Source organism: Trachypithecus francoisi, unplaced genomic scaffold, assembly GCF_009764315.1.
Source record: "Trachypithecus francoisi isolate TF-2019V2 unplaced genomic scaffold, Tfra_2.0 Contig00625, whole genome shotgun sequence".
Classification (NCBI taxonomy): Eukaryota; Metazoa; Chordata; class Mammalia; order Primates; family Cercopithecidae; genus Trachypithecus; species Trachypithecus francoisi.
In genome coordinates this window covers 51127-61468 of record NW_022680773.1, presented here as the reverse complement: position 1 = coordinate 61468, position 10342 = coordinate 51127, and the positions used below count along the sequence as shown (strand labels likewise).

The 10342-nt window shown below is 41.9% G+C and overlaps 1 pseudogene; it reads left to right on the top strand.

Annotated features, from left to right (window-relative positions):
- Positions 1–450: 450 nt before the first annotated feature.
- Positions 451–2124, top strand: LOC117087193 (annotated as a pseudogene).
- Positions 2125–10342: the final 8218 nt, after the last annotated feature.

Genomic DNA, 10342 nt, shown 5'->3' with positions numbered 1-10342 from the left:
TGAGGGTCAATGGCTCGCTGCACTCGGGATGTCATTTAGGGCAAAGCGCTTTCATGCCAAAGATTCCAAAGGCCACGAAGTCTGCGTGTGCCTGGATGCAGCGCTACCTGGCACAAGCCCCGAGGGCTTCTCAGAGGAGGCATAACTCGGAAGGTTGGGACTGCAGGCCAGCCTAGGTTGCCGCTGCACGGGGAGACGCCCACTGTCCTCGCACTGACTGGCCGCCAGGGGAGAACCGCGGTCTTGGAATGGCTCCTGGTGCCCTTTGGTGCTGGTGTCTTCCGTCGGCTCCCTGCGCTCTTTGAGTGCAGTCCCTTAGGGGGCGCCTGCACGCCCGGCGCATGCGCGCTAAGGGCCCGCCAGCCCACAGGCTCCAGTTAACTGCAGCTGCAGGGTTCCCGCGGTGAGGGTCCGGCAGCACAGGGGGTGGTCAGTGGGAGTCCCAAGGAGGGCACCGTCTTCAGGATGGAGTCTCTACAGGAGGGCGAGGCCGGGGTGCAGAGCAAGCAGGTAGCTTTAGGGGAGGAGGCGGTGCTGGGAGCGGATGACATAATGGTGGAGGTGGAGGTGGTGACCCAGGGGGAAGCCGACGAGAAGCAGCAGGTGCAAGTCCAGCGGGCACAGCCTGGCCCTGGGCCCATGAGCCCAGAGTCTGCACTGGAGGAGCTGCTGGCCGTTCAGGTGGAGCTGGAGCCGGTTAATGCCCAAGCCAGGAAGGCCTTTTCTCAGCAGAGGGAAAAGATGGAGCGCAGGCGCAAGCCCCACCTGGACCGCAGAGGTGCCATCATCCAGAGCATGCCTGGCTTCTACGCCAATGTTGTATCCTTTGCAGTGTTTCTTCTGCATTTCTAGTTGCGAAGTGCTCTTGGGAAGTGTAAGGAACTTACGGGCACCTTGGCGCCGTTGTGACCCTTTGGGGAACAAGGGTGAGTTTCCACCGACAAATGTGGCTGAAGAAAGCCAGAGGAGACACGGCTACTCTCTTCCTGCATGCGTGAGAGAAACCCTTCATGGTGCCAAGCAGCAGACGTTTGGGGCGTCTTTCTGAAGAGCAGAAGCGAGTTCTCAGCAGAACCCGTGTTTCCGTGAATCAAGCTCTTGTTAAGGTACTGTGACTGCTCACGCTTGCCAGTCCGATCTGGGATGTGGCGTCTTCGGGTATCAGCAGACTCTGCCAGTCCTCAGACACCGGCAGACCCGTGTCAGTGCGGTCAGCGACACAATGGTACACCCTCCGTGAACCCAAGAGGCCTGAATTCAGGGGGAGGGAGAGGATAAAGGGAGGTCATTTATAGATGCAGATCTGAAAAAATCCCCTAACCGGCCCTCTGGGTGCTTTAGGCCTTCCCCGTTCCTGCTAGCTTTCCTTTCCATTGCATCTCAAGGGTCTTTGACCTCAATCAGATTGCAAACCACCCTCAGATGTCAGCCCTGATCACTGATGAAGATGAAGACATGCTGAGCTACATGATCAACTTGGAGGTGAGGCCGGGAAGACTAAGGCTGGAGGGTTGAGTGGTGGAGGCTAAGGGAGATAATTGATTCCTGCAAGCAACAGTGGGTACCTCACCCAAAAAGGTGTTGAAGCTGTCTCCACCTTGTCCTGACAGGTGAAAGAAGCGAAGCATCCCATTCATCTCTTCCAGATCACGTTGTTCTTTTGGAGTAACCCCTACTTCCAGAATAAGGTGATTACCAAAGAGTATCGTGAACTTCACAGGTGACAGGTGGCTCCCAGGATTGGTAGTGGAAGGAAGAACGTGGGTGGATCAGTGCCAACGTGTTCCAGCCCCCTTACAAAAAAATCCTCTGTCTGTAGAATACAAGGCTTCTCATTGCACTCCAATTCAGTGGTGCTAAGATTATGAAGTTGAGGCCTATCGCCGCAGACACAACAACAGCGGTCTTAACTTCTTCAACTGGTTTTCTGACCAGGACGTCGCAGGATCCAATAGGATTGCTGAGGTGGGTCCTTGCTGGGAAACATGAGGAATGACCCCCATGCGTTCCCAGCTGCCTGGGTCCCCAGTCTGAGCTCTCACAAGGCCTTTTCCAATTGATTCCCCTGACAGATCCTATGTAAGGACCTGTGGCGCAATCCCCTGCAATACTACAGGAGGATGAAACCACCTGAAGAGGGAACAGAGATTTCAGGTGAGCCGTACAGTTGGAACTGGAGCTGTCTGATACCCAGGATGAGGGTGTTGACACACCTCTCTATTCAGGGAGCCTGGATGCTCATTTCGGAAATGTAGAACCTGGGGGTCATTTTATCCATGTAGAAATTCCTTGAGAGGAAGACACAGAGTGACAGAATCCAGGACATTCATGGCATTGGGCTGCAAAAGACACATGAAACACTGCACTGCAAAGCAGGTTATAAGTGTGGAGTCCTAAGCCCAGGGAAGCATAGTACATGTCTAGACTCACTGAGAAGTAAAGCTGAATTATTAACTTCAATTTGTGTCCCTTGGTTCCGTGGCCATCAACCCAACGAGGAGTCGTCTTACCAACCCCTAAAGCTTGGGCTCCCTGAATGTGCCTGGTTGTCATCCTTGCCACAAACCACAAAGGACTGTTTAGATCAATGGATTTTCTTGAGCTATTACCCCATCGGATTTCTGTGTGCTTTTAGTGTAGAGTGCATCTTTTGAGCTGACTCCTGTCACAGAGAATACTGGAAATGGGGCAGGTATTGCCAAGAATAGTTTGTAACACATGCATGGGAGGAGGAAGTTGAAGAGATCACAGATGGGGAAGGGGTAGTCATTTCTCAGCATGCCCTAAAATTAAAACACTTTAAATCGTGGCTCAGAGGAGGTGCATTTTGACATATGTTTGTGTTTCTCTAGGGAAGGCGCAGATGTTGGGTTGAATATGATGGAGCATCAGACACAGGTGCTGTGTTCACCTAACACAGCAGAACTCCTGAACACTTACTACAGTTCACAGGATGGCAGTACTCAGCATAGTCTTATGCACAGGAACTAAAGGACAAGCAGATCCAGTCACAAAAAATTGCAGACAGGAAGGGGTGTGGGGAATTGGATTGTATGGAATGAAAAATAAACAGTATTAAGTATGTGTGGCTCTGTGTGTGTGTGTGTCTATGTATGTGCGTATGTTCATCCCCTGGATTCAGGTACCATAATGAATTGATCAATCTATATGTTGGATTCTTTTGATGGAAATGACCAGTCTGTGTGGGAGCTGGGCCTCTGAATTTGTAGAGTGAATGGGTGTGAAATGTTTTGGGATTCTTTAGGTAGGACAGTGTTGGGGAAGTACAAGAAACCAAAGACAGTTAAGTTGGAAGCTTACTTCATGCTACGGAAGCAGAGATAGTTCAATGACATTGGGTGATGGACAGTGAGATATCCAGGGTCCAGTTTCCCATGGTAAGGTACCTCCAAAATCCTTCATTTTGTGTATCATCAGACACATTAAGATAGCACAGGGTGATGGAAATCTGACGGTTAAATTTTGTGTTGAATTAACAAGTGATTTTTCTTTAAAGTTGAATGCATAATCTTTCTCTGGGACAATCAGCCTCTCAGGACTTCTCACACATCAACGTGAGAAGAAATGAGCATATAAGGTATATGAAAGCTCTGTTGGAAAGGTTTCAGAGGCATATGAGTAGACACTCAGGATACACCTTTTTTTTTTTTTTTTTTTTTTTTTTTTCCTGACGTAGGTGACTAAGGCAGAACACAAACATGCAGAAGTGAGGGGAAAGGTGGTGGATTTGTGGAATGTAAGATTCCCCGAGGATCCATGCCGGGAGTCTCTCTCACTTGATGACCTGGAATATGGACGGTGTTGTTGATGTTTACATCTTTATTTGGGTTAAGCTTTTCTCCAAGATCTTTTATTAGGTGAGGAGGCAAAAATGTATGTCGCTAACACCAATGCGAGTGCATTTTGTGTCAGGATAGAGCCTGGCTCTCTGCGTGAAGGACCTCCATAATTCTCTCATCCACATGACATGGGACATTTAATGTTAAAATGATTTCATATCATGTAAAGAACGCAAATTCTGAAACACAATTTTTTTCTTGTCTGAAACAAATTGTCACAATTATTTCTTGTGTGACTCTGTCCTTCTTTCCCTATATTACTAGACGTTCATGACAACTGAAATATTATTTCCGGCTTTGGATAATCCCATGGCTCCACAAGGCCTTTTCTACTAACGAGCTGAAGGCAGATATTAATTCTTAAGTAAAAGTTCATTTTTAATTGTTAGGAACCAGTTAGTTATTATTTTTCTCAGATTACTGTACATAGGATTTTTTCCATACCTACAAAACTATGAGCTGAAAGCAACTTTCAGTTTCTACTAAAACTTATTAAATATACAAGTATAACCGGGAACAAAAATGGACTTTCTGCTATGTACCAGGAAGTGCGCTCGATGTAACAGGAATAAAAGCAACAAGGAAAACTTAAATATGTACTTAAATCAATTCAATGATCAACGCCTTAATACATGGTACAGTGAGGACAAAATACCCACAATTTACAATGAAGAAAAACATATAACATCTAAGCTGTTTTTGAAACATAAATGGCTATTTGTGAGACACACGCTGGGAAGATTCACTCTCAAGAAGTCCAACAAAGCACGTTGGTGATAGCATAAAGAGTAAAGGAAACTAATAAGAGGTTGGAATGATGTTGTAAAACAGAACAGCTTGAAAGTGTCCAGAATGAAATGATTTTGATGGTAATATAAAGGAATTTAGCAAGTAATAGAATTACACAAAACTTTAAAGCTTAATAAACACACACTCCCCAGAATTTAAGAATCAATAAGACAGAGACCATTGGTTGGATCAAAAGAAGTCCCCAAACACGCTGGGAAAAAGGAGTCTTTAGGTATTCATGTTACAAGAAATCACTGTGTTAACAGGATAACAGTATTTGTAGGAGAAACAGAGCAAGGATGGGGCAAAAATGCCCGTTAGTCATTCTGTCACCCAATTTCAATCTTCTCATATTAGTTTCTACTTTCAAGTACTTAACACTTCCTTAAATGTAAAAATCTGGTTGAAATATACTTTCTCAAGAATGTATTTTCAGAAAATGTGAAAGAATCTTTTCTTCTTGTGAGTCTGTCTTGGTGTCTCTCTGTAGAAATTTTCCACCTTGTAAGTTTTTCTAGCTGTCTATCCATAGTTTGTCTATGCTACAGGTGCATTTCCATAAATTGGAACTAAATCCATTAATAGCATTTAAAAAATACTGACTGTTTTCTCTCCTTTTTGTGAGAGTTCCTCCTAAGTTTTAATGCTGTGTGAAAGCTTTGAAAATCTATTTCCAATTGTATTGAAACACCAACGTATAAATAGGATTGCCATATGTTAATTTACATAATGTTTATTCCAATATCCTTCCAACTGCACTTGCACTCACTAGGGCAAAAAGAAGAAGATATCTAAAGCATTCTAGATTACATGACATTACGCCACCTTGAGAAGCTTAGTAACACCAAAAACACCCTGTAATGCTGTTAAGTGAAGAACAGTTAGGAGATTATGAATAAGGGACTGTTACATCTCCATTCGTATCCTTGACAGCATTTTTCGCATCTGCAGCATTCTCAAAGTACATGCAAAATATTTGAGCTTGCTGATTTCCCCTTCATTTCACAGAAGAACTTCAATATGTGAAAATATTTAATTTATATGATGGACTCAACCTAGTACTAAGAAACCAAAAATGAAACTGCATTTCACATCATTGCTATGATTCTTAACACTATGTCATGGCAATAGTCAGCCTATTTTATTTCAATTTGTTCTCCACTTCCACAACACATTTACTTTTGCTCATTTTCCTTTCTCAGCAGAAGGTGACCTTTACCACAGACCCTTCAGCTGCTGCCATGACAATTTTTTCCCAACATGAAATATAAACTTGAAAATTAGAGTTTAATAGAAAGTAACTATTTCAATTTATGTCTTCAGTAAACATATTAAGCATACATTTATTTTGGAAAAATATAAAGCACCGATATATAAATGTGTATGTATATGCATAGATGCACACACATATACATATATACACACATATATACACACACATACATACACACAACATAAGTAAACACACACACACACACAGAAACACATATATGTATAAGAGTTGCCTGCCAACATGGGAACATATTTCCGAAATCCTGCTCTAACAGCCTTTTCATTGACTTCTAAACAGAGGCCACCAATGTTAAGCTTGCCAGGCCGATCTGCTTCCATCAGGTGCTGTAAATGGGAAATTAAGAAAAGAAAAAGAGAAATCTATATTTAGGTAATCATAGATAAGCCAAAAAGTACAATTTTATTACATACTCTGTTGAAAACTCAAGTGAAATTCCCTTACAGAGGGTGACAGCTTTTTAATATTTCTTACCTCTATGTTTTTCATGAAAGGACCATGAATTTCACAATGAAAAATTGGACACACAATTACTGAGCACATGCATTAAGAGATCAAACACAAATTCTGTTATTCAAATTCTGTGAAAAGTTTTCCAGGATTAAAAATAACACCTTAAAATCAATTAACTCACCACACACTCTGTAGGATAATGTAGCCCATCTCTGTTTTACAATTTATAGTCCCTTTTCATCTTTGTATTCACATCATTTATTTATTTGTTTTAGTGTCCCAAGTTATTTGAAAGAATGTGTCATCTAAAAAAATAACATTCTTTATTCAAAATGACTGGCCACATTACTTGTTACGAATTGTTTCTTGCCTGTTCTATTAACACTTACATAAAATGTCCAAGCTACTTGAAAGGCCCAGGCAAGAAAATCACTTGTATCTGGCAAGGGGTAGAGATTCTATGGACTGATATTGCACTACTGTACTCCAGCCAGGATGATAAAAAGAAATTGCATCATTGTCGTCATCATCATCATCATCATCATCCAATAAAATATAATATATAATAAATCATCATGTAACAATTTAACTCATTACATTTCTACCATATATTGCATTGAACTGATGTTCTCTATTGTACACTAAACATGTAAATCATTCTCTTATAAAGACACATTCACACTTAGGTTTATTGAGGCATTGTTCACAACAGCAAAGACATGGAACCAACTCAGATGCCTACCAATGATACCCTGAATAAAGACAATGAGGCACATACACACCATGGAATAATAAGCATCCATACAAAGGATGCATTTCTGTCTTTTGCAGGGACATGGTTGATGCTGGAAAGCATCATTCTCAGCAAAATAACACAAGAACAAAAAGGAAAACACTGCATGTTCTCACTCTTAAGTTGGATGTGAACAAGTAAAACACATGGATACAGGAAGGGAATCATCACACACTGGGGCCTATCAGTTGTTGGAGGGCTAGTGGAGGGATAACAGTAGGAGAAATACTTAATGTATGTGACGGTTGATGGGTGCAGCAAACCACCATGGCACGTGTATACCTAGGTAACACAACTGCATATTGTGCACAGGTACTGCAGAACTTAAAGAATGTAAAAAAAGAAATACATATAGATATATACTCTACATGTATTAAAATATATATAATAGGCCGGGTGCTGTGGCTCAAGCCTGTAATCCCAGCACTTTGGGAGGCCGAGACGGGCGGATCATGAGGTCAGGAGATCGAGACCATCCTGGCTAACACGATGAAACCCCGTCTCTACTAAAAAATACAAAAAGCTAGCCGGGCGAGGTGGCGGGCGTCTGTAGTCCCAGCTACTCCGGAGGCTGAGGCAGGAGAATGGCGTAAACCCGGGAGGCAGAGCTTGCAGTGAGCTGAGATCCGGCCACTGCACTCCAGCCCGGGCGACAGAGCGAGACTCTGTCTCAAAAAAAAAAAAAAAAAAAAAAAAAAAAATATATATATATATATAGCAAAAATTGCATCTCTACGCAAATACATATATATAAATACAGTTACATATACTGTATATGGTTAGGAATGCTCATCTTTTTAAATCTGTCATATAGATTGAATGTTTATACATACATCATATTGTAAGATATTAACTTAAAACTATAAGTTATACTTTTCTATGACATGTAAATTCTGTGTTACTTGACGGACAGTAAAACATTTTACATGGTATATATTTCACGAATTCCTTGTAACACTGAAGCATAAATAATGGGAACTCTGGTGAAAAGAGTGAAATCAAATAGTAGAGGGAATTTAGAGGAAAGCCCTAAACAAAAACAGCCTACCTACTCAGGAGCATTATCTGAATATTCCTCATGCCCTCAACTAAGTAACTTTAGGCAAAGCACAGCTTATAGAGTCACATGAAAGGAGTGAGTGTATCGCCTGCTCCGCCATTCCGTTGGTTGAAGCATCATCATTTGTTTGGTCTCTGTTTGATTCTGACACTCACTTGCAGCTTACAGTTTGCACTCCCAGTAGCCAGAATTATACTCAGAGTGAAAGCAAAAGGATAGGTCTTTGATCTCACTTAAGTATTTTCCTTCATTCATCTTGCCACATGATGGGAGTATGACTGCTTGCTTAATTCTAGTCTCAGAAATCTTTCAATGGTTATTATCTCTGCCTGGAATTATCTTCCCCCATCTATGTTCCTAGATTACTTCCCTAATAGTAATTACTGCTGCCCTGAGACTTTGGTAGCCTAGGACTCTAACTAGTGATACTACAGTCTTGTCAGGCTATCATAAAACACAAGAAGGAAAGAAACACAAAAATTTTGACTTTAGCCTTCTCAAATATCTCTGAATATACCTTCAGCCTTCTCAAATATCTCTGAATATACCTTCAATAAATACACTTTTTCCACATAACAATCGCTTTCTACTTAATTCCTGAAGTAACTCTTGGTGTTGGATTCTTTTCATTCTTCTAATTGATTCAAAGCGTATATACAACATGAAGGTGAATTCAGAATTTCATGTATCAGCAAATACATGTTCAAAATGATGCAAAATACAACTGTGAAATATATTTAAATACCTAATCACTCAGACAATTTTTTTTTTTTTTCTTTGAGACGGAGTCTTGCTCTGTCGCCCAGGCTGGAGTGCAGTGGCCGGATCTCAGCTCACTGCAAGCTCTGCCTCCCGGGTTCATGCCATTCTCCTGCCTCAGCCTCCTGAGTAGCTGGGACTACAGGCGCCCGCCACCACGCCCGGCTAGCTTTTTGTATTTTTTAGTAGAGATGGGGTTTCACCATGTTAGCCAGGATGGTCTCGATCTCCTGACCTCATGATCCGCCCATCTCGGCCTCCCAAAGTGCTGGGATTACAGGACAATTTTTTATTAACTATCTGCGTGTTCTCCTCAGGTGGCAGAAAATAGTATCAGAGTTCTTGAATAATTTATGAAAGACAAAATGATAAAACTATAAAAGGATAACCAGTTCACAATACTATATTCAGTAAATGGAAACATTAATTTTGTAATGCTACAAAAGTATTGAGTAAGTAAATAAAATATATGATTTTTGTAATTCTAAAATATGTGAACAGGAATAACAAAGAAGAGGCCTTAACATACATAAACAAACAATTGAGGCTGGGTATGATGGCTCCCTCCTGGAAGCATAGCGTTTTGGGAGGCTGAGGCGTTTGGATCACTTGAGGTCAGGAGTGCAAGACCAGACTGAAAAACAGGGTGAAACCCAGTCTTGACTAAAAATACAAAAATTAGCTGAAGATTGTGGTGTGCTCCTGTAATACCAGCTCCTCAGAAGGCTGAGGCAGGGGAATTGCTTGAAGCTGGGAGACAGAGGTTGCAGTGGGCGAAGGTCGTGCCACTTCACTGCAGCCTGGGTGACAGAGTGAGACACCATCTCAAAGCAAATACACACACACACACACACACACACACACACACACACACACACACGCACACATGCCAAAAACGAATGAAGTACAAAAAACTCTAGTCTAGACAAAATGCTCACAGGACACTCACATATCGAACAGAAAATAAATAAATAAATAAAAGTCCTTTAAAACAAAAGTTCCAAAAAAGTCCTTTAAAACAAAAACACCTTCTCATGGGTTGCACTCTCAACATCACCTCAAAAATCCCGCCAGAACTTTAGCTGAGTTATAGGCTTTGAACCAAACAGAGGTGTTGGGGGTGGCTTCTGAGCAGAATCAATATCATCATACCTGGCAACTGACTCAGGGGAAGCCATCACTGTGGTCTCACCCAGTACACAATTTACATCCACAGATAGATGTCGAAAGGCTGAAGGCAGCATGTACCTTTTCTTTCCAGATTCAGAACAATAATTAAGATTGCCTGAATGACAGGGCTGAATGAACTGTAACATAACTATGAATAAAACTTGCCC